The sequence below is a fragment of the Miniopterus schreibersii genome, assembly GCF_964146895.1.
Source record: "Miniopterus schreibersii genome assembly, chromosome: 15".
In the NCBI taxonomy this organism is placed as follows: Eukaryota; Metazoa; Chordata; class Mammalia; order Chiroptera; family Miniopteridae; genus Miniopterus; species Miniopterus schreibersii.
The window spans coordinates 34,153,179-34,179,113 of record NC_138115.1 but is presented as its reverse complement, the minus strand read 5'-3'; the positions used below and the strand labels follow the sequence as shown (position 1 = coordinate 34,179,113).

The following is a 25,935-nucleotide window of genomic DNA, read 5'->3' as shown; positions in this document are numbered from 1 at the left end:
TTCTAAAAGGAACTGCTAGACATCTGATTCAGGAAGTTAAGGTCATTATAGCTCAGGGTGAAATTCTCTTGTCCAATACATTTATTGCTTTTTGTTTTTGTGGTCATAGCCTTTTGATAATTTATTGGGACATTGGTATTTGATATAGTTTTAAAACTATTCTTCTGAGTTACAATTAATAAGTGTAGAAGGAATGAGGGAATAGCAAATCACCATGAGGCAAACACTATATTAATAGTTGTGGGAAAGATCCATTGATGGATGCCAAAAATAGGGTGAAAGTTTGAGGACAAACAGCATATTTGCATAGTCTAAAAGTATCTCTCCAAGATGTTTAATAATTTCACAGGGAAATATACTAACTTTACAGAAGAAAAAGCTGGCAGACACCGAGTGATTTAGATTAGCATTGCCAATAAGAAGACAGATTAATGAGATACGATATGATCCATTGAAGAGAGCACAGTATCACTGATGTGATATTGCCAAAAATGTATAACCTCAGTGAATTATAAGATGACCTTAGACCCAAATTGAGGCACATTTTGCAAAATAACTAACTGCTCAGTATTGTTAAAGTGTATCAGGGTCATGAAGTACAAAGAATGCCACAGATTGGAAAAGACTAAGGAGACATGACAACTAAAGGCAGTGTGGTATCCTGGATAGGATCCTGGAATAGAAAAAAAGTTGGAGAAACAGAAAAACACAGAAGAAATAACATTAGTGGACAACTGGAGAAATTTGAGTAAGGTGTGTAATTTAGTTAGTAGTATTGAACCAATGTTAATTGTAGGGTTTTGATAACTGTAGTATAGGTACATTTGATGTTAACATTAGGGGAACCTGGTGAATGGTACATGATAACTCAACTACTTTTGGAACTTTTCTATAAGGATAAAATTATTTCAAAGTAAAAAGTTTTAAAAAGCCCATTCTTCTGGAATCTGATATAGTGCTCTCAAATTTATCCATGAGACTGTAAAGGTGTTCCTCCATTATAAAGAAGTGTCTTTGGTTTTGGAAATAGTTATTTAGACCAAGTCCAGGGTAGACTCCTATTACAACATATTTTGCTCAGTACTGTGTTGCTGAACACCATATATTATCTCATTTCCTCTATCTTTTTTTTTTTTTTTTTTAAAGATATCTTTATTGATTTCAGAGAGAGGAAAGGAGAGGGAGAGAGAGAGATAGAAACATCAATGATGAGAGAGTCATTGATCGAGCCCGCAACCCGGGCATGTGCCCTGACCGGGAATCGAACCCCGATCGCCTGGATCCTAGGTCGACGCTCAACCGCTGAGCCACGCCCGGCCAGGCTCTCTAACTATCTTTTAATAATAATGATAGAGACCCAAGTTGTCTAAGTTGTTAATTGACCTCTGCTGTCATCAGTGGACCAGTATATGGAAGTATTTGAATATTAGAAATGGATGATACCCAAAAGTGACATCAAAAGTGAATAAATAGCAGGCATCTGAGGATGTGTTCTCTCATGTTTTACAAAAAATGTGGCCATGTTTCAGAGATGCAAAATATAAATATTACAGTGTTCTATCAGTTTGTCCCTTTCATGTATACTGTACTTTAAATGGGTTTCAGCTATGAAGAAATCTCTGGGAGGAAGTAGGCCATGGAATGAACTTTCTGTTTTATAATGTGTTAAATACATAGCAGGTCACCTGTCGTCCATTTGAGATTAGAGCCATATAAGTAGCTTTTCTAAATAAAAATCTATAATACTACTGTCTCTACATGGAAAACTATTAGTTATACTTACACAGAGAAGGTTGATGCCTTAGTGTTGCAAATACCATTACCAAACTGAATTTTGAGGTCAGTGGCTTTGTTATTTTAATTTCCATCTACAATAGTGCTGGTGATAGATCAATACTTAATGAATGAATGAACACTGGAGACTGTGTAAGGTAGATTTTATATTAATGTAAAATTCAGATGTCTACAATAATGCAAATTAGGGCTGAACATTTAGAATCCAAGCCATTTAAGTGGAAGTTTTCCAGAGAATTAACTCTTTTCTCTAAGTCTACACTTGCTGTGAAGGGAGTCTCAAGTTTCATATTTGGTAATTTAGTGATACTATGAATATTTCTGTACCTGGGTTTGTTTTGTTGTGTTTCAGCAGCAGTGTGGATTCTAGTGATGGCAGGACATACATAGCCCCTGGAAAGTTCCATAGAGAGCTAAAAATTGTGTTTTGCCTGAAATGTTGAAATTAGGGGAGCAGAGAGAGTGAATGAAGAATTCTCCTATTTCTGGGATATAATTTTTAGCAATCTTATAAAACTTATTTCTATCTAGAAAATACTTCCAAAACACTTATTAGTATTATTTACATCATAAGGAAATGTAATGGAATAGTCAAGTTGTGTCATTAGACAACTTAAAACACTCTTTGGAATAGTAACACATGAATATATTTACTGGAACACACATACTGAAATTAGAAGCTTCTGCTTTGTTAAAAAATTGCTACTTTTACATTGTTAAATTATTTGTTTTTACAGACCTCATAACCCTCTTGATCCAAAGGTATACATTTATTTATTTATTATTTTTTAAATTTTATTATAATTTTGTATTTTAATAAATATTCAATTTTTAAAAAAAATATCTTTATTGATTTCAGAGAGAGGAAAGGAGAGGGAGAGAGAAAGAAAGATCAATGATGAGAGTAATTGATCGGCTGCCTCCTGCACGCTCCCGATGGGGATCGAGCCCACAACCTGGGCATGTGCCCTGACCGGGTATTGAACCCCAATCTCCTGGATCCTAGGTTGACACTCAGCCACTGAGCCATACCCAGCCAGGCCATAGGTATACTTTTAAAAAGTCATTTTTTTACTGGTTTAATAACCGATTCCTCTTTGCTTATTATGGCACATTATGTTTAATCTTAGTAACGCTTCTTTTCATAGTCACTTATAAAAGGTAATGAATTTCCTTTAAAAAATAGGTTTGCTTAACCTGTAAATAGATTACTCTTTGGAGACGTGGTTATGTGCACTTAGCTGGGGGGAGAAGGGAGGGTTAATTTTTTCCACATTTAAGTACTATAGAATGTCCATAGGAAGCTAAAATTGCTTTAAGTTTCATATACTCTTTTGCAATTTCTGTTATGTCTAAAAGAACCATTAATACCCTGTGGAAGAAAGTATTTATAATTTTTATTTGCTTTCTATGACGAATATAGGCCTTATATTAAAAATATATGGCTTTAATGTTCTAAGATAAAAGCATTCATTTTGGTTTAAAACAGGACAGATTGGAAAGAAAGTTGATGGGGGTTTGGGTTCTAGCTCTGCCGGATACTCTGTGATCTTGAACACGGGAATTTTTCTTTCTGAATATTTGTTTCACCTATTAAATATTGAAATTAAGAATAACTCTCTAACATGGTTTGTAACACATTAACTAAATATGTTAATATACATGATAGTACTAGGGCAGGTGGCCTAACTCCCTCAAATCCACTGTGAACAGTGACTCCTGGAGGTGTGCTGAGTACTGTGCCTAGAACACAGTGGTCCCACTCAGTTAATTGGCTTTGATTGTCTGATGCGAAAATGCCTGTGAAAGGATGTTGTGAGTTGCTATATTGGAAGAATAGAGATATAAAAAATATTTAATTGTTAAAACATGGTCTGCCAAATTGATGCAGTTTTATAGGATTTTTATATCACAAACCCACAATTTGTACAAAATAACTCATTGAGGTCTTACTCAATAATTAGTAACAACTGATCTTGAACCAATAAAAAAAGCAATAGTATATAATCCTATTTGCAAGAAACAGATTTTGGGCTATTTTTTAATTCTTTTTTTTTTTCTTTTTTGCAGGAGAAAAAGTCATTAGTCTGCATTTATAATCAGGACTAGCTTCCTGTAAAATTATTTATTTTAACTTTTTATTTATAGATTTTGAAATTTACAATTCTAAATACAGCAATAGTAAGGCGCTGCATTTTTGCAAGAAACAAAAAGCACAATTAACATAAAGTCAGAGCCAGCCACAAATAAAATATTCCAGCAAACTGTGTAAGGGAAAAAAATGCTCTGGGAAGCAGATGCCAAGAAATGTTTCAAAGGTGGCCTTATTACATTGGAAAGAAACTAATACAGAAGGATTAGGAGTAATAGGAGGAAGAAGAGGGTTATATTAACGAGCACTTCCTAAGTACTAGGCACTGTTTAAGTACTTTATGCAGATTATCTGTTACTCCTCCCAACTCTATGAGTAAGGCTCCCACTTTAAGGATGAAGTAGCTGAGGCTCAGAGAATGTAAGTAATTTTTCCTAAAACCTTATAGCCAGGATTCAAACCCAGGCTCTTTGACTCTAGGACTCATGTTCTTAACCATCATGCATACTGCATAGCCACCATTTACACAGAATGTAGGTCGTCCATAGAGTGTAGTTTGTGTAATTTTTGTGACTAACTTTTTAATGTTATCATGGGATTCTTTTGGACCAAGGGTATTGGTTTGGCCCTCTTTTTTTAATTAAAAAGTTTTAAATTTTGATATTATTGCAGGAGTCCCCCTCTTCTCCCCTCTTTGCCCACCTCCAACCTCCTCCACCTCCCCCTTCCTCGACCTTTGTCAAACATTGGCCCTTTAATAAAAGTAATTGGTTAATTGATGTGACCCCTGGTGTTGTCCTCAAAAATAACCACTCAAGAATACCTCAGTGGTAAGACTTTAATTGTCTTCCTAGATGGGCTTTTTAAAACATTCTTCCATGTCTGCCTAAAGCATATTATTACATATGATAATTTCACTTATATACTTTTAACTTTTAATAATTGTCAAATAAGTAAATAAAGGAAAGCATAGGAATGGTAAAGTGTGGGTGTGGGATTATAGTACTGATCTTTAGGTAGGGGTTGTTTTTGAATTTTGTATTTCCTGGTAGACTGCCCTGTGCCTAATGGGAATATTTGATTAGAATCTCACATAGTAGGCACTTAATATCTAATTGATTGCATGATTCTAGCTACAGAAATAATAAAACTACCATAGTTATTTCTTTGTGAAAAGATTTTACTTCAAAATATTTCCTTTTTGTTTGACAAAAGAGCTATGGATTTTTGCTTTAAAGAGAAACTTGTGATTTTTTTTTTTTTCTTGCTTGGAACTGGCAGAATCAAATGAGCATTAGTTTTTGATGATAACACTATTTTTACTGCAAAATCCTTAAAATGGTATAGTGACTAGATTATTTTATTATTAGGCCTTATATTTTCTTTCCTTTTGTCTTCTAACATTTATAGTGCTTTTTTTCATAGCATTGTTCTTCTTAGACCTAAGACCTAACTTTCAGATTAGCCAAATTTAAGAGAGGTATACTTTTAAGAGAACATTTTGGGTGGAAGGTTTTAGCCAGACCTGAGATTCCCTATCATAATTTCTAATGATCTTTGAAACAATTTTAATTACTTACCTTAATTCAGATAACTAATTCTTATTTTCTCTTAATTTTACTTTTAATAAATGGTAGATTATCTACCTTAACTACACCAAATGGTACCTGATTCAATAAGAAATTTCTAACTAGATAAAGTCCAGGAGGTCAGGAGATAAATGCTTGTGGAAGTCTGTAGTTTGGCATTTACTGTTATTGTAGTGGACTCAACCTTCTCTCTCACCCCTATGGCTTATATCCCCTGTGTTAGTATCCTCTGTAGCTACCTCATCTTGGTCAAGAAGAGGACTACTTATGTAACTTTGCTCTTTAGCAGGGTGTAGAATGAGCTAAAGCAGGGATAGCAAATAATGTAGTTTACATGCATTCCCTTTCCTATGCTTATTGCAGACATCAGGTTATGGCATATTTCTTGTTTAACCACAAGGTGGTTTCATAATCTTCTCAACTTCAGAGAGCCATTACTAGTCAACCAGAGTTTTCATGTGAGAAAATATATCTCTGTTGCTGGAATAGAGAGTTTAGATGATTACCAAAAGTTCTGTACCTCTTCCATTCATTTCTAGGATTTGATGTAGCCCAAGATTAAGGCAATTAAGTGTACTAGCAGTTTAGTAACCTTCTGAGGTTAAATGCACTTGAATTTGGCACAACACAGTTGATCCCCAGCTGCCCCTGAAAAACATACACACACAAACACCGTTTTAGGAACTGCTCTGTTAGGAAACCTTCTTTAGATACCACTACAGTTCATTTTTGGACGACTCTCCTATAAATTTACACTCAAAAAGTTAATGATGGGGAATAGGTAGTCTTACAGTCTCATTACAATTCATTGATAAGGTTAATATATTAGGATTGTCCAGAGAAACATAACCAATATTAGAGGTGTGTGGGGGTGGGGAAAATGAGAGATACACAGATATATATAGAAAGAGATATTGATTGATTGATTGATTGATTGATTGATTGATTTTAAAGAATTGGCTTACGTGATTGTGGAAACTGGCAGAATTGAAATCTGCAGCATGGGTCAGCATGCAAGAGCCAATGTTGCAGCTCAAGACCAAAGGCAGTCTACTGGGAGTATTCCCTTTTCTTTGGGGGAAGAGCACCTTTTCAAATATATAATTCATTGATTTATCTATTTTTTTTTTAGTAAACTTACCAAGTTGTACAGCCATTATTATGAATCAGTTGTAGAACATTTTTATCACCCCTGTATAATCTCTCTTGCACGCTAACTATTAATCCTCATTCCCCCTTTTCCTTGCCCCAGCTTTAGGCAACCATTAAACTATTTTCTGTCTCTATAGCTTTGCCTTTTCTGGATATTTTATGTAAATGAAATGAAGTAATACAATATTTGGTCTCTGTGTCTGGCTTTTTCAATAAGCATACTGCTTTTGAGGTTTGTCTGTTTTATAGTATATATCTAGTTTGTTTCTTTTTATTGGTGACTATTATATTATTATTATTATTATTACATTTTGTCAGTACATTTACCATTTGTCAATCTGGCCCATGCACATTTAGGTTGTTTTTAATTTTTGGCAATTGTAACTAAAGAACACTGCTAAGAACACTTGTTCTTAAGTGTTTAAGACTTTGTGTGGATATATGTTTTCTTTTTCTTGAGTACATACCTAAGAGTAGAATTGCTTAATTATTTATAAGCATAAATTTATCATATATTTTTAAGAACCTGCTTAACTATTTTCCAAAATGGCAGTACCATTCATTATATATATATATGCGAGTTCCCATTTCTCTGTGTCCTTACCAACATTTGTTTTTATCTGGTGTGTTATTATACATATCCTTTTATAACTTAAATTTTTCTTTTAATATTTAGTTTTTGATATTTACTCATGTTGATACATGTAGCTCTTACGTATTGGCTTTCACTACTATAGGGTGTTCCATTGTACGATTATATAGTAAAAATTCAGCCATAACATTAAAATGGCTTTTTAAAATTTAGTTGTGTAAAATGCAGGATTGTTTTATTGTGAGGTTATTGACAAACAGTATTTTCAATAATCTGTATTGTTACAAAAGGCACAAAAGTAAAGGTGGTGAAATTTATACTTAACACCACTGCCTCCATACTGATCTGAGAAATTCTCAAATGGTCACAAGGCAATCATGGCCTAAGTCCATCTACCTGTTTCCATAGAAAATAAGAATTTTAGCTTCATTTGAGAAATGGGCAGAGGATAGCCTCTGTCGTCGTGGGAAAATATTGTCATGGAGTTTTATTGTTGGAATATTATTATGGAGTTTTACTGACATAATTCGTTCATTCTCCTGTTGATGAACATCTGAGGCTGCTTCTAAATTTTCACTGCTGACAAACTCTTAGCAGACACACATTTATATATATGTTGTCTGGTGCATTTGTACACTGCCTATAGAAAGTGAAATTGCACATATTCAGCTTTACTAGATACTGTCAAGTTTTGTTCCACAATTTTTCTTTTCCCCAGCCTGGTTTTCCTCCCTTAGTGCTATAGTGTGCAGATGGACACATAGGAATGAGTAGGAGTAAGTCTCACGATTGAAAAAACTATTAGTTTTATCTAAGTTTTTACATATATAACTGAAGTTATATATGTACATATATAACTGTGTATATAGTGACATATACATACAGTATTATATACAAGTGTTATGTGTAGACTAATTTCTAATAAACTAAGGGTTTGAATTCTATAATGGATAAAATGATTCTGTGTCAGAAACATGTACTAATGAGTTGTGCATGTGGGTACTAGTTCTGCGTAGGGTAATCATAAGCCCAGTTTGCTTGGGACAGTGCCTTTGTATGCCTGTTATCCTGCCCTAATTTTTTCTAGCTTCCCTGTATTAGTTTTTTTATTGTTCCCATACAAATTACTGCAAATTTAGTGGTTTAAAACAACACTATCTTTTTTTAATCTTATAGGTTAGGGTCAGGGTCAGAAGTCTAGTATAGATCTCACCAGGCTAAAATAAAATTTAATTGTTCATTCAGTTTGTTGTCAAAATTCAATTCTTTGTGGTTATAGGACCTAGGTCTTCATTTTCTTTCCTTTTTTTTTTTAAAATCCTCACCAGGGGATATTTTTTCCATTGCTTTTCAGAGAGAGTGGGGGGAGGGCGGGAGAGAGAGACAGAGACAGAGACATCAGTGTGAGAGAGACACATCAATTGGTTGCCTACCAGACATGCCCCAGAGATCGAGTTTGCAATGGAGGTGCATGCCCTTGTCCAGAATCAGTTCACGGGCCAGTGCTCTAACCACTGAGCAAAACTGGCTAGGGCAAGTCTTTATTTTCTTGTTGCTTAAAAACTGAGAGCCTTTTCTAGCTTCTATAGGGAGCTGCATCTTAGGTGATGGCTCCTTCCTTTCATTTTCAAAGCCAGCAGCAGCAAGTTGAATCCTTCTCATTTGCATTCCTTTGACCCTTCTCTCATAGCATCTTTCTTTCTGACGCATGTGACTAGAGTGAGTCCAACAGGATAATCCAGGATAATCTGTCCATCTCAAGGTCCATGACCATAATCACATCTTCCAAGTTCCTTTTGCCATGTAAGGTAACAGACTCACAGGTTCTAGAGATTAAGAGACATGGGTATCTTTGGGGGAGTTGGTACATTTTTCTGTCTTCCACACCTCCATTTCACTCTTAGGAGTGCCCCAATTTGGACAATAAATTATATGGTTATTCAATTTCTGTGTACCCAGTTAAATTATTTAAATATGAATAAAAATCAAAACTCAGGTTTCTGTCTCCTTCTTTTTTAAATTTATGATTCAGGTCTTTCCTTTTCTGTTTCCTCTCCTGCGTACCCTTAACAGTTTTGCAAAGGTAATGAATAGTTTTCCAGGCTCACTTGATAGAAGTCAGAAAGGAGAGAGTGTATTTCATTTCTTTTTTGGTCATTATTTATGGATAAAGGAGCCACATGTGTTTTTGTGATATGATGGCTAACAGCATTCTTTTCAATTTTTTGCCTTTGAAGTCTGCCATTCTCATGTTCCTCAGTGTTTAGTGACAAGGTAACAGGTGAATCCTGAGGTTGTAGTATCTAAATTTGTGCTGCTGCTGTGCTTGACACTGTCCTTAGACTGTTACATGGAAAGAGGAGGAATTAAGACAGGCTCTTCCTCTCCATCTACCTTTTAGACTTATACTGAAGAAGTAGCTGGGCATTGCATTCATTTAAACAGCTGCTGATTTTTTTTATTGGGGTTATTATAGTATGGAAACAATTTTACTAGTACAGCTGTTTTCTAATAAAGTAAGTACTTGAATGTTTTTATTTCACATTTTTGAAAATTTTTATTTATTAGATTAAGCTACATTAATTGAAGAAAGCAATTAAGTATTTTTTGTGTATGTAAAGACCAAATTGCCATTTAAGTCTACTCTTCAACTTAAATTTGTGGTCTGGAATTTTTCCCAAAGCCCAAAATATAATTTGTATTCAAATGGATTAATTTGTTCCTTGGAGAGTCTAAAAAAAGACCCATCTATGATTTTTAATCATATATCTTATTTTAATAAGCTAAGTAGATACTTGATACTTCCTAATTTATATATACTTGGGTCCTTGATTTAATAGTGAACCCATCAGGTTTTAGATTAAGTAAGTAATGCCTAAGATAAAACCAGTGCTACATACCTCTAAAGTGAATTTCTTTCTTTTCAGTTTACAATGCTGGTTTTACACTCCATTTGCTGTCAGTGGAAATGTAGGCGGCAGACACATCACATATTTATCATCACCGAGTTCACTATATCATACAGGAAAAGTACATTAATATGCCATACAGAAAATCTAACACACATAAACAACCACTTAGCATTTTTAAGAACATATCTGACTTATTGATTAGCTTACATATCTTTTAGTAGAGTGAGACACCCACGTAGAGTGCATACATTCACTTACTTATCAGAACAAGTGCTTCTTGTGCTGATGAACGAGCATATCGCCTCTTTATTTATCGTGATGAAGATGAAACCTTAGAAAGCTTTCCCCTTCCCTTTGGAATCCCTAAATCTTAACACAATTAAATTATTCCCAGGGTCCTTCAGATAAAGTGCACTCTGGAAGAGAACTTTTTAAAACCTTGTTATGCATTTACATTTGTTTGGTGTGCTGTGTCTTTTCCCTGAAGCTTGTGCTGTTTATTTTCTGTGCTAGCTCCAGGGGGGGTGGGGGATGGGGATTTTAAAAAATTTCTGTTTTCTCTGTGAACTCTTTGCTCTTCTATAGGCTCTACCTTGTAAATCAGTCTCAAAATGGGTTATGTGGATGTTTTAAAAAATATGCACAATACCTGTTAAGATATTTTTCTCATTGAAGTATATTTTTGAAGTTAGGAAATATCTAAATATAATATCTAGTTTATGTAGATACTGAGAAAATAGTGATAAATAATATAAATATGAATAAATAGGGGGAGTAATGCTGTTGCTATAAAACATAAAGAGCAGATGAATATGTTTTTAGTCTTTTATAGACATTTACTTTGCATTTCATTCTGGAATGTTACTTTTTCTTAGTGAAACAATACAATAGGAAGTTATATGTTTAAAAGTTTTATAGTTTCCTAAGATACATAGCTTTCTCCTCTGGTTTATATTATAGTATTTCATATCTAAACCAAAACCAGAATATTTAAAACCGAGGCCCTGCTTGCTTCACAGCTTTGGGTAAGGTCTTTGAGTGCTCTCTGTGGACATTGTGCCCTTTTTCCTTGAGTCCTTCCTGGACCGGAATTATGTAATAGAGCCAGTCATTCCATTTTATTTCATTCTAGTAAATTTCCACGGATAGATTTATAGAATTTGTTAAGTAGTAATCCTTTCCCTTCTTTTTCAAGATTTTAAACTATTACATTTTCATAGAGAACTCGAAAATTTATAGCTCTAGCCTATCCAGTTTGGCTTGGTGGTTAGAGCGTCGGCCTGTGGACTGAAGGGTCCCAGGTTTGATCCCGGCCAAGAGCATGTACCTCGGTTGCTGGCTCACCTGGTTGGAAGGCAACCAACCAGTTGATGTGTCTTTCTCACATCAGTGTTTCTCTCTCTCTCTCTCTCTTTCTCATTTCTACTCTCTCTGAAAAGCAATAGAAAAAATACCCTTAGGTAAGGAATTAAAAAAAAAAAAAATTATAGCTCTACATTTGATCTCATTCTCATGTTTAATCTCATTTCCTACTATGAATATTTTGCTTCTCATCACAGGAAATCTCTGGAACTGAATGTATTCTTTTGCCCCTGACCTGTTCTTTCCAACTAGTTTCAGGCATTCTTAGCTTCCCTGCCATTATCCCTTAAGGCCTTCATCATAGACCTAGGAGTTCACTGTCTTCTTACTTACCTATCATATTTAATTAGTGTCTAGTCTTAGTAATTTTTTGCTTCTGCCAGTTCCTTACTGTTCCCCAAAGTCAGCCTAATTCAATACTTCAGAAATCTTTATCCTCAAAACTAAAATTTTTGAGACCTTTGGTATCTTCAAATTAATCAGCTGCTTGTTAGATTAAGCTTCCTAAAGCATTGCTTTCACTCTGTCACTCTCCTGCTTAGGAACCTTCAGGGGTTTTACTTTGTCTATAGCTTGAAATTTGTAATCTCTAGCCTGATATTCAAGGTTCTCTTGTGAGGTTGCCCTGTTTTACCATTTAGCCTTATCCTCTACTGGTCAGTAACCAACATTCTCCCCTTACTGTCAGGATGGTCCCTACATATTGACAATGTTATTGGTGAAAGTGGGGTGTCTACCAGTGGAAGTGGGATATTCCCTTCCGCACTGGGTGCTCGGGCTCAGGTCCTTGTGATATCTTGAGAAAAAGAATTTTCTGAGACTGGCACAGGAGGATGAGTGATTTTTATTTGCATGGAGTTACATCCTTGGGTTTCCAAGATCCCATTTCCCTTAATCCAGTCCTAGAAAAAGTAAGTGCAGCTGGGGATTCAGCAGAGCTAAAAGCAAGGCCATTGTCCAAAGTTTCCATTCCACGGTGGAGCTGGGTCCAGTGTTGCATTAGGCTAGTTGGAGTCCATTAGCCCATTGTGTGGGCAAATGCAAGAGAGCAGGAGTGTGAGAGTCCTGCAAGTCAGGAGTCAAGCGAGAGCAAGAGGAGAGCAAGAGAGAGCTCCTTTGTTTAGGAACTTAAGTATCTGAAATCTTCCTGGGCTTGCAGTGGCCATGCCTATTCTGGCCAGTGACCTATTTCCAGGTGTGACTGATAGGCAAGTACCTTTCCTATATCACCCAGACTTTATTGGGCATGGGTCTATTTGGCCTTCCCTTTGCTCCTTTGCCGGTTATTCATAACTAGGTTACTAAAACGGTATCAAGAACATTGCTACGTTTGTACATCCTTTCTCATTTCATGGTATTTCATACCTCTTCTCCTTTTTGCCCTATGATGTCTCTCCTATTTCCTTTATGCTCATCTAAAGCTTACATACCTTTTTCCAATTTATAGCTCATGTTCTGCCCTCTGTAAAATTTTCCTGACCAGTATAGTCTACTGTGGTCTTACCCTCTTCTGAACTCCTGTTTTGCTTTTTTGCTACTTACAAAGCACTTTCAGTTTGGTGTTTTGCATTCTTACTTGTTTTTAGTTGGGTCTAGGTCCTGTATTACTAACATGCTTTTAAGTGTCTAGAGAGTAGAGCCCATGTTATATATATTACTTTTGCATTTATCTTATGGGCCAAGGACAATTCATTATAAATCTCAGATGATAAATTTATATTTGCTCACTCATTATTTCCACAAATATTGATTACACTTAAGCACTATTGATAAACAGTTAAACAAAAAGGCATGGATGCTGATTTCATGGAATTTATATTCTAGGAGAAAGGGATAAATCTTTTATAGCTAATTTAACAATACCTATTTAAATACAATTGAGGAATGTGGTTTGCTACACATTTATTTTTGACATTAAGACAACTGTATTAAATGTATATCAGTTATGTGATGTGTAAACTGATGTGAAATAATTAAAAGATAAAATATTTTTAAAAGGAAGATTCACTAAACTCAAAACTATTTGAACTTCTTAGTTAATATGATAAAGCTCTCTTTTATAGGAGAATAAGATTAGAATAAAATTAAATATATTATTAGGTACATTATTGTTTTAACTTTAAGTGTTTTTTCCAGTGGCTTAAACAACATCATGTATTTCATAAAAAAGAAAATTCAGCTGAGTAAATTCAAAGATCTCATTGGCTTTTATTCAGTAATTCATGATGGGCAGCCTCCCATCTAGCTAATAGAAAGGAGCTCCAAAGAGCTGCAGAAAAGCAAAGGTTTTTAAAGGTAGAAAGGGCGTGGGGCAAGGAAATCATAAAATAATTATTTTAGGCGAGCTCATCTTCCTTTCAGGTAAGGCGGGGGTCTAACCAGGCAGATTACCTTGCTAGTGCTGGCCAGGAAATTCCAGACTGACTGGTTAATACTACATTCCCAGGAGAGGCTGAAACTGCATTTAGATTAGGTATAAGGCTTGGTTTGCTTACTTGGGGCTTAGCACAGGTCACTCCATTTTGGGCCTGTTGTTTCTTTTTAACAATAAGCAGTATTTTTTGAGATTTTAATAACCATAGGAAGTTAATGTTGAAAGAATGGCAAAGTATGCCGTGAAACAAAAATTATTGTATTTGTAGATGTAATATCATAATTTACATAAATGTTATAGTTAGGAACATTATGAATGTAAATATGCCTTTTCTATTCTCAGTCCTGTAATGCCATTCTTTGTCCAGTGGGAGATGAAGAGTGATGGTGAGACTGCTGTTTAACCTATTATAACAGCTTAAAAAAAATTAAATAGCATTGATGTAAATATGAGGAGGGAAAAGAGTATTTATCTCCATTAAATGACATAAAAAGCCATGGTAAGAATAACAGGCTGGTGGGTGTGCATTAAGCAGTGAAATCCCTAAATTCAGATGCTAATTATAAGCGCAAGGACAATTGCCTCCCACATACTTAACTGTTGTATATTTTCTTTAGGTAAAGTGTAATTGAGAATTCTTGAAGTGCTGAATATGGCTTTTATATTTTCACTTCCTCTTAGCATATATATTAAAAAAAACACAATGAAAATACTTCTGATGGACTGTGATTTTGACAGACATAGGTGGAATATTAAACCAAATGCTACAGAGATAATTCACATGATTGCTCTTGATGGTCTTTATTGAATGCCTTACTTGCCACTATTTAAAACCTAATGTTTATGCCCTGGCCGGTTTGGCTCAGTGGTTGGAGCATCAGCCCGTGGACTGAAGTGTCCAGGGTTTGATTCGGGCCAAGGGCACACACCTCAGTTGCAGGCTCTCCCAGTTGGAAGGCTGCCAACTGATGTGTCTCTCTCACACAGATGTTTCTCTCTTTCTCTTCCTCTTTCTCTCTCTCTCTCTCCCATTCTCTCTAAAAAGCAATGGAAAAAATATCCTCAGGTAAGGATGAACAACAAACAAAAACAAAAAAACTAATGTTTAGTAGTAAAGTTAAAATTATTTAAACATATGTGAGCACAACGTACTTGCTGTGCTCTACCAAGGATGTTAATTTAAGGCTTAGATTGTGAAAGGATGTATTACTTACTACTGTCATTAAGAGTATATTTATTTAGATTATTACGATTTTTAAAACTTATTTAGGTTATGGCCTGTACTTTGTTGTCTTAAAAGTGATATATTGCTTCTTCATTATTAATTTGACATTTTTAAGTGAGAAAAAGAAATTTCCTCTGCTTTTTCTATAGTATCTTTCAATGATGGTTTTGTAATGTGTTCTTCAGTTGTTGAAAGGTATATTGTACAGAAACCTTGTTCTTAGAAGGTAGCTGGCTTTAAGTGTAGAATAGCAGGGAAAGTGTTACAGACAAATTATTTTTAAAACTTTGTTTTTAGAAATATAAATACAAAAAAAAACCCCTTTGTAAACTTGCCACTTTTTTCCCGTAGGTATGCTTTTTATTTAGCTTTTAGTAACTTGTAATTTAAGATCACAGTTATTAGGTGTATTTCTGCATTTTATATATTGCTCCCAGATGCTACAGTATTAGTTTTTATCACTGCATATTTTATGAAATGTCAGCCTTCTGTTGGCTGTTCGTGCAGCATTGTTAGTGATCAAAGACACAACATAAAGGAGAGGAATCTAAACAGTTAGCTTATCTTTGTCCTTCACTGTGACAAAAATACTATAAAATTACTTTATTATAAAAAGTCAAAGACATCTCACATGCAGTGAAAAGAGACACATCTTTGTTTTTTAGTGAAATAAAATTAATAAATGTTTACTATCAAGAAACACAGTTATGGAGAAATAATTTCTAATTTTGCAAAGATTTCCTTGGTAAGGAATGAGGATAATAGTCATGTGGAATATTGTAAAACTTTCTAAATGACAATGCTATGCCCAGGAAAAGCCACACAATTTTTGACAACACAATAGGTCACTCACTTTAAACTCTTAAGTTTTGTTACTCAAAATACATAAGTGGTTATTAGTTTTAGTATGTGTATTGTTTAAGTGATATATGATCTGGTGTACTGTTTTCCTGAATTGACTTACTTTGCAGTTTAAAATTTTATTATGTAGACTTAATCCTTTTTTCTTTAGTTCTATGATTTCAATATCAAGCTAAAAGTATAAAATGGGGAAAAATTCTCAAAGCCTGAAAGAAAATCTGTAAGAATAAAAATCTTGAATGATTTTGATCAGCTGTTGGATAGGCCCACCATAGCGGTACGTTTAATCAGTTGTATGTTTTGGGATGGTTTTATTACAATGAGCTGCTGCTTTCAGTAAATCATTGAGAAAGATGTTGGCTTTATATATGTCTTTTTTGGGTGGAGGCATGGCAGTAATAGTTTCTCTTTTCAGCCTTGTAAGTCGGTGAAGTTGGGAACAATTCCTGACCACCATAGAAATCATTTCTTCATTGTTGGTGTGGACATTTGGAAATAGAATGAGGATTTAGACTGAAAAGTGATTTTATACATGCACTTGTATGGCTATCTGCAGAAAACTGCTATTTCTAAAGAAAAATGATCATCAGCAGATAATAATGATTTTAGTATCTTGTTTTTATTGTACACAGTTTCTATCTTTATAAATGAATGAAAGCTTAAGTATTTTCCTATGGGAGAATTAGACCTTTGAGAAGCGGCTTGAAAGACACAGCTATTGAGCTATTGGATACTTAACAAGTTAGGGGCCTCAACTTTTTGTCCTGAGGTTCCTGGAACCCTCACCCAAAGTGTGGAGTGTAGTTCAGTAACATTGGTGTTACCTGAGAGCTTGCTAGCAACCCCATACCTACTAAATCAGAATTTACCTTTTTATCATAATTCACATTGAATGCACATTGAAATTTGAGAAACATTGCTATAATGCTTTTCAGTCAGAACCTTTTATTTGCTCTCTGGTGTGTTTTGATTGTGGGAAGCTGATATTAGAGTTGGTTATCTGCAGTTCAAGAGTTGGAGGAGGCAATGGAAACTCACATCAGAACTTTAGTGGGGCCCTGAAGTAGGCAGGTATTTAACTAAGAACTTACAGGATTTGGGTCTTTATAATTGCAATTAGAATCAGTAGCTACTTTGTATTGTATGTGGGAAGCTTCACTTGACCCTGCTAATGTTAAGCGGGTGGTTTCTTTTTGTTTTGAAGTGCGTTATCACATTCCAGATATTCTGATGTTTTCTCCCAGGTGTAGTGTAGTCAGGATTTCCAAAGTTATATTCTATGGTATATTTTTCCCAGAAGATACTGAGTAAAAAGATCCCATGTCAAATAAGTTTGGAAAGCACTGTATACTTTGATCTCGTTTAGGAGAATCACAGGGTACACTGATTTACTAAAGGATCTGACAGCCTGTTGTAGCTTAATACAATTTAGCATTCTCCATAGCATCTTTTTTTTTAAAAGACCATTATTATCTTTTCCTTTAGCATTTTTCTGCCTACAGTTTTTTTCTCTAATGTATTTTTTTTCTTTCCCAATTTTTATTTTTTATGTTTTTAATGGTTTTCTCAAGTTTGATTTCATTGACTGATATGTCCAGTAAGAAGTGGTAGTGGCATAGTGGGTGTTCTTGCCCTTTCCTGACCTTAGTAAGAACGAGTAACGCTGCATTGCAGGCTGTCGCTGGGGAAAAGGGAACTGCGTGCGTGTGTCAGTGCACTGTTTGAAGTGCTTTACACACATTGTGGTATTATCATGTATAATTCTCCATAACACTTCCTTTCCGTTTCGTAGCGATACTTTCTGAAGGAATTCCCACTGTCATCTTTTCACCTTCCTTTCCTTACTTCCTACCTTCCTCAAACAACTCCACTCCAGCTTCTCCATTGTCGAAATTAAGGCCATCATTGAGACCTCTGTGTTATTAAATCTAGTGGACTTTGTTTTTTCTGTCTTTCTCTTACTTTCATACTTTTCTTTTCAGTATTATTCAACATTGCAGACCATGCCTTCTTCTAAGTGTACTTTCCCCCTTAGCTTCTAAAAAATCACAGTCTTCTGCTTGTTCCTTTTCAGTCCAGTTCTTCCTTCTCTACTTGGCTTCTAGCAGCATGTTTTAGGCCTTTAAAAAAGGTCTATTTTGCCTTCTTTTTGAACTCTATTTATATTAGCTTTCTAAGCAAACCTGTGGCTTAAATTATCATCTATATTGCAGTAATTCTGAGAGTGACATCTCCAATCTACACCTGTCTTCTGAGATTAAGACCTACATGTCTACCTGCCTATCTGGGATCCATTTCCACTTTGAGATGTCTAAGTCACTTAACAGTGTAAGTTCTAACCCTTTCTGTCAAATGCCTCCAGTTTTATTTAAGTGACATCATCATATATCTTATTTTATGTGCTACAAATCTGAGTGTTATTCTAATTCTTCTTTTGACTCATCACCTTTATCTACTGCATTATCAGGTTCTGTTGAATTTAACTCTCTACTCCCTCCAGTTTTCTCTAGTCTGAAGGAAAGTGGGACCCTGTAAGCCAGAAGAAACATGATGAGTAAACAATAGAAATGTTATATTTGGTAGAATATATAAAGTGGAGGAATATAACTAATAGTACGTGTAACCGTACAGCTCCATTTTCAAGGATACTGATTGCAAGAATGAGGAGTTTGGGTGGTTATTGGGTGCTCATAAGTAAATGAGATGATCAGATCTATTTGCAGTACTTGGTTAGATTGGGAAAAAAGGGGAAGGTGCTACAAGTGGGAGACTAGTTAGGAAGCTAACCCTTTTAGGAGCTTTGTTAAGAGGTATTAAATGCTAATATTAGTGCATGATATTGGCTTCTGATGTGTCACTGCTATGTATTCTATTTCTTACAGATTTTTGGAAAGATTCATTTCATTCACTTCATCACTTTAAGCTAGTTTTCTTTTTTAATAGTTAAAAAGTAATAATTTTAAAAATCATGAATGGTGCTGAAAATTATAAAAATATTTTTTTCCTGAATCTAATGAAATGACCTGATAGCTTAGCTCCTAAGGGGTTGCGTAATATGCAGTATTTTAATAACATAAGACCTTCAGTAAACATGGTAAGCAAAAAGATTATTAGTTTGTTCTCCAAGAAATGAGCAATTGTTTTTCTCCTGATGACTGTATGTCCTGTTCTGAATCCCATAGTCTGTGGTACTGATGGCAGCTCTGTAGAAGGCGGGTCAACAGGAATGAAACAGGACTGAGAGGGTCAGCTATAAATTTGTGAATGTACTCTAGTTTTCTTATTTTTCCGTTAAGCTCAACCTGTGTTTCTTTTCCTTCACAATCTCTGATAATTGCAGATTTCAGATATAAAAAAGAAAACATTTATAGTTAGGTGCAGGTACATTAAGTTGTTAATTAGAATGAGTACAGAAAGACAGATAATGTGGATTCAGATTTATATAGAGTTCCAAGTAAAAGTATATGCTGCTTTCAAGGGGTGCTACAGGGCACCATAGCTCAATGTGTAAAACTTTAAATTGGGTTAAATCTCTATTCCATTTTTATTCACTGCCATGTGTGGAATTTTTATAGTGCACACTAGATGTTATTGGGAAATATTTTAAATTGTAGTTTGTATTAATGGGTTGTAATTACCTCAGTCTAATGATAATCTTTTAACTTCTTGCAAATAATGAAGGTTTAAAAAATTATTACTTTAATAAATAATTACCTGACTTTTTAGATCACTTCTCTTCTCTGAGATATTACCTGTATATTACTTCCCAAAGAGATGTTCTGGAAAATGCCTGATTTAATTTTAATAGCGATAGCAGCTTTTACATGGTTAATCATTCTCTTCAGTAAAATTGAATTAACTGTTGGAGGGGAATTTGATTAAGCTATTTCTTTTTAGTTTTTCCCTCTTTCTTATGTTCTGCAGCATAATCAGAGTAGGGATTTGCTGTCTTACCTGAAGCTATGGGTATGTATCAAGATTTTCTTTAGAGGTAGTGTTATGATTTACTAGTTTTGGGTTATTTTTGGTTATTGTTTTTGTTCAGTATAGAAATGACCTGTGTGTCAAAGTGTATGCTTTGATTTTAATAGAAAGATTTAAAAAAATGCCTGAATTGAACCTTATAAAAGTTTACTATTATAAAGTGCTATATTTGACTTTTCTCTTGTGAAGAATAGTCTGTCATATTTAATTACATTCAATTAAACATTTCTTATGCTAATTATTTTTCTAAAAGTTTTATATGCTAAAATTTTCATATAAATTAATAATCACTAATCATAATTTTCCTTATTAAAAATAATGTATTAGTTTTTTATTTTGCTTTAGCATTAATCATAATATTCTTATGTTCCATATATCATAGCTATAAAGATTTGAGTAAAATAATAGAATAAAAATACTTGATGAAAATTAGATTGACCCTACTGGGGGAGGGGCAGAGAAGAGGGCAGTAGGATAGTGATGGAATAAGAAACCTATTTTTCTTGTGTTCTAATTCAGCAGTTTTCAACCTTTTTCCTCTCATGGTACATATAAACCAATTACTAAAATTCTGCGGCACACCAAAAAATGTATTTTTGCAGATCTGACAAAAAAAATAGGTATGATTTCGACTCATTCACACAGGATGGCTATCGTTGTGTTGGCTGCTTTCATTTTTTTATTTGACAGTATAAGGGAAAAGAGGTCAGTGCTCCTGACGGAATAGTCAGGTGTTGCATGTTTTAAAAATTCTTGGGCACGTCATTGTTCCTGCTGTGGTACGCGAGTTGAAAATCGCTATTCTAGACTATCACAGTTTAGAAGAGGGAGACTAGCAAAATAAATGTGCCTAGAACTATAGAGCAGGCTTGTATGATTTATCATTTCTTTTCAGAGTATAATGTAGTTAGTAGTCAACAATAATTTGGTGAATGATCTTTATCTTTGTGAGAAAAAGTCTGTTCAGCATCATGAAAACATCTATTATTATACATAGATAAATATAATTTCTGTATAGCATTATTGGATGTTAACAAAGACTCTTTTTTTTCCTTAACTCACATAAACCTCACAAGACTTGTCTGTTGCAGTTGAGCATGTTAACATGTACATGGTAATGTTTACTGTTATACCTCCCCAAAATGAAGCACATTTTGCTCTTTAATCACAGAAGTTGATAAAATGAACCCCCACATATGAGGAACTTTGTTTTCCTATATGATCAAAGTTTCTGGTTACTAAAAGACTATTTTTTTCCTATTTAAAACATTTGGTCCTGTTCTCTGTGCCCAAACAAACTCTTCCAAACATAATTTAACATTTGTGGGATGATTAAAATGGTACTTTTAGTTCTAAAAATCAGAAATTGAGCAGAATTCTGATTGCTTAAGATGCCAGGTAAACTAGACAGTTTTAGTATATGTAGTTCAGTGCATTGCTTACAACTGAGTTAAAAATATCCAGTTAATGAGTTACTCATTCATGCAAAGACACCCTGATGTTGTTAATCATGTGAAGCTGGGAGGTCCAGTCCATCCTAGGAAGTTCAGTTCCACTGCTTTGCAAAGAGTTTTTGCTCCAATGAGAGGTTTTTGTTTAAGAAGAAAGATGATCCCAGAAGACAACTTTACTATCTAAAGATGGTTGTTTTGGGCATGTGGAAGCCTGAGACTAAGTTGAACTTAAACTATCAAGGTTCTTAGCAGATTAATAGAGTAATGTTATGTGAAGTGGTTTCTAGGCATCAAATCTTGTTTAAATAACACTTATAATAGACTAAACTACCAAGGGTCAAAATAGAGTAGTCACAGTCAAAAGAAACATCACAGTGATTTTTATTTTAAATGTTGCTATCTTTTTAATTATTGTACTTGAGAATTGAAATGATTTACCAACCATATATACCGTGTGAGTGTTGTTTTCGGTCGACATTATTCCTTTGTTGTAAGAGGTATAAGTGGTGGCTTATCTGAAATTTAGTGTCCCATTTGAAACATGTTTTGACCAAGGAACTCTGTTAGGTGTTAAAATAAATCTAGTTCCCTGGAAAGAGTGACAAGTTCTTTGTAGGGAAAATCTGGAATGGCTTCAGGAAGTACTTTAATAAGCTCTTTGAAACTCTTTCCAATTGGCTATGTCAACTTTGGGAATGAGTTGAAGATAAACCACAGATGTGAATTTTCTAGTTTTGCTCCCAATTGTTCTTAGTATGGTAATTTTATATTTGGAGATTTCTTATGGGATTTATCTATATTCATTGCACACCTATACAAATGAAGCTCAGGACATATTTTGACTTTGACTGGCCAACTTGTACAATGGCTTCAGGAATATTTGGGAAGAAATGCCATTAAAAAGGTCTGATTCTCAGCTGTATATGTATATATGTATGGTCTGTCAAGGATAATATATTGAAAACTATCTAGGAATTAGTCATTTAAGAATTTTGAATTAATGTCTGTCACACTGACTAAAGTACAGAGCTTGGCTAGGTATAGTTTTAGAGCGAGCTTTCTTGTAGTACTGAATGTAAGATATAATGTATTTCAGAATGAAAATTAGTGAAGGGAAATCAGTGTCTGAGCTTCACAAATCACAGATTTTTTAGTGTTATGAGGCCATGGTTCATGGTCAAAGGGGACACAGATTTCACTTTTGATGGTAGGTTTCCAAGGTACTCCACTGAGATGGAGATAAATCACTTTAACTCACCACCTGATTTTTACTTACATTACTCATAAGTGTACTTGAAGGCATTGTAAGGTTGTGTAAAGGATATAGCTTGTGAAGTGTCACAGTGAGGTTAAATACCAATGATTAACCGTGTGATATTAAATATGTTTAATTAACAGTGTCTATATTTCTTCATCTGTGCAATTGGGAATAATGATGATAAGACTTTTTCATAGAGTTGTTACTGGGAAGTAAATAAAATGACATTTTCTAAAAACCACAAAGAAAAGCCTTACTTTTAGGACATCATCCACGCACCCTCACTGTCACCCTAAGTATCATGGGCTGAGAAAGAAATATCACCAAGCATTGCTCAGAAGGGCTGTTTTAAGTTTAAAAGTACATTGTACATGTTGGTAGTCTTTAGATGAGGACACTTCTGAATGTCTTCAGTGAGATAAAGTAGTATTTGAAGGAGTATTTAGGCCATCGTTTAAAAAGCAACAATAATTTTAGATCGGGTAACTCTAGAGCTTTTTTTCCTTCCACAAACACTGCTCTGGCGGATGGCCTAGCATTCACTCAACTCATGCAGTGAATGGTTCAGTACTAGGCCAGGGAGGCCGGGGAGGATGCGCTGCTGACGCTGAGTAGGGCACCAGCCTTTTTAAAGGCTTCAGTAGCCTTACTGAAGTCTGTCCTTGTAGGGGCATGGTAGCTGAACATGCATTTACTGTCACTTCTCCCTTCTTTTCAGTTGAATGAGAGAAATAACTGTAAGGTAAACACCAAAGACTTCAAGGATTATTTCTGTTTTTAAAATGTTTGTTTATTGATTTGAGAGAGAGAAACGTCGACTCCTTGCTCTACTTACGCACTTATTGGTTGACTTTTGCATGTGCACTGACTGGGGATTGAACCCGCAAACCTTGGTGTATTGGGACAACACTCCAACCAACTGAGCTATTCAGCCAGGGCCAAGGATCATTTCTTAAAAGACTGACTTTAGGTGGTGGTGTGTTTTTTTAAATATCCTAGGAATCAGGTGCCTTATTTGGACTTCTGACCTTAGAGATTAATAATCAATTGCCCCATAGTTCTTGTTGGACTTCTGGTATCCAAAATAAAAAGCATTATTTTTTAAAAACAATTTTATAACCCATTTTAGTTATAAATCAAAAGTTTGGTAATAAAACCAAAAGTTTTGGTATACTATATCATATTTATGATTGTCTTCTTTTCATTTTACCAGTTTATAGTCTTTTAACCTTATAGAGCAACTATTTAAAGAGAGTACTTACTCAATTGGAGAGATTTCTAGGCTTGTTATAGTGTTGTTTAGAAATAAGGAGACTTTCAAAACTAAAATGAAATCTAATACATGTAGAATTAGTGGCGACATCTACTTTCTAAAGTTTAGTCCGTGAATTCAAATTACTTAATGTTATAAAAGTTAGCAAAATTAAATTGGAGCTCATTCATTCATTTCTTCTTTCACCCCCCATCTTTATAGGGGTGCAAAACCCTGAGGTGGGTGTGCATTTGAAGTGATACAGTATGCACCTTTGCTCCCTAAGGCAACTTTTGTTCTTATCTCTTCCTCTTTCTGCCTTTTTGTTACTCCTCTCATGGCCCAAGTAAGCAACCTAACTCTTAAGAGTATAAACCTTGGGAATTTACTAAGCTTATTTTTCTTCCATTTGTATGTCTAGGTACGACCATGTTTCTCATGTTCTTTTGTCCCTCAATCTTCCGTTTCCGTAGCTTATATACTAGTTTTGTTGTTAGTACTCTATACCTCCATTGGAATTATCTTTCTAAAATGCTAAGTACCCAATCATGGATTTAGCCATTTTTTCCTATGCTGCTAATAATTAGCAACATTATCCAGTTTAGATTTCCTTTATTCCTTTTTGAGAAGCAGATAATAGGCAGTGAGATTAATAAAGGAACAGTGGTTTGGTATTAAAGTAAGTGATGGGGAAGTCCTGAGCTACAAAGCAGAAAAAATAGATTTTAAATAAGTGAGTCCTTTGTAGAGCTAATTTATAATCTGTTCTCTCTCTGGTTTTAATTAGTTTTGCTCACCACTGTTTTCAGAGAACTAAAATTTCCTCAGAATTCTAGAATCACTTGGGACAGTGACTACTTTTCATAGACTTTCCTCCATTGCAGTCAAGTATGGTTCAAATTTTTCTTTTTGCACAGTTTGAACAAGATAAATTACAGTGTTTATTGGATAAAAGGTGACAGGCAGGTGATGTTACTAAAAGGCAATAAATTTTTTAAAAAAGGAACTCAAACAAATGGAATAACATAAGGAGGAGTAGTTAATGAGATGTTAAATAATTGAATAAGTCTGGGACTGAGAATTTAGAATACAAAATAAAATTATGGACAGTGCTTAAAGTTTTAGCCTGTTTTGTCTAAAAGTATTACTTCAGAAATCTTATTTATTTTCATTCTAGTTACAGAACATACTTAAAAGAAGGAAATACTTTAATTACAAATATGCTTGTGTCCTTATTGTACTATGAAGGATGTCTACTTTGGAAAGTCCATGTCTTATATCTGCCACTGCAAATGGACAAAGAGTAACACAGTCTTAAGGGAGTTTTCCATCTCTTGGTGTAAGGTTGAATCTGCAGCTTGCTTAGGGAAACCACAGTTCCTGGAATTTTCTAACTTGTCATGGGCATTTACACTGGTCTTTTAAGATTGAAATGAAACTCAAATGCTCAGAACAACTCTCAGAATTGACCCAACATCTTTTGGTTCATTTACACAGAGGGATTGAGGCTAATCTGTTTCTTATTCTTAAGCTAATTTGAACTTGGTACCCAGAGCTTGATCCTAAATGGAACCAGGATTTAGAGAAGAGACACTATGTCTTGATGGGATCCGGAGAAATATTAAAAGAGAATCTTCACGTCACAAAAAGTTCTCTTTTGCATTGTACAAAATTCTCTTTTGCAGGTTTCTGTTTTACCTGGAGCTTAGTGTACTGTGGGATCTTAAGTACTGGTACCAACTGTTTAGTGAAAAATGAGCATCACTGTTTGGGAGAAAATAATGTTACTTACTATTACACGATGAAGAGTAATTTTGGGAGATATGTTTTATTAGGATAATTTGGAAAATTTTCATTTACCATAAAAGCCAGAGGAACAAATTTATATTGTGTCAGTAGATTTGGATAGTTTTCTGTATAAAGTTTTATAAAGTTAAGGGTATTCATGAGTGAGTAATGGTCAGGTAAATTACGCTCATAGTTGTCTTTAAATTAATTTAGCATGATGTAAGAGCATGCAGACTCAGGGTTCAT

At 34.6% G+C, this 25,935-nt stretch overlaps 1 protein-coding gene across 8 annotated transcripts in view; it reads left to right on the top strand.

Moving 5' to 3' along the window:
- The window catches only part of TBC1D5 (TBC1 domain family member 5), a 361,094-nt gene that overhangs the window by 48,772 nt on the left and 286,387 nt on the right, over nucleotides 1-25,935 (top strand). For 2 of the 8 annotated variants that reach the window (XM_081159849.1, XM_081159848.1), the window contains one exon: nucleotides 18,167-18,281. The exons of the other annotated variants lie outside the window; for them this stretch is intronic. The gene's annotated coding sequence lies outside the window, so the exon portion shown is untranslated. The remainder of the gene's footprint in view (nucleotides 1-18,166; nucleotides 18,282-25,935) is intronic. 8 annotated transcript variants of the gene reach the window in all.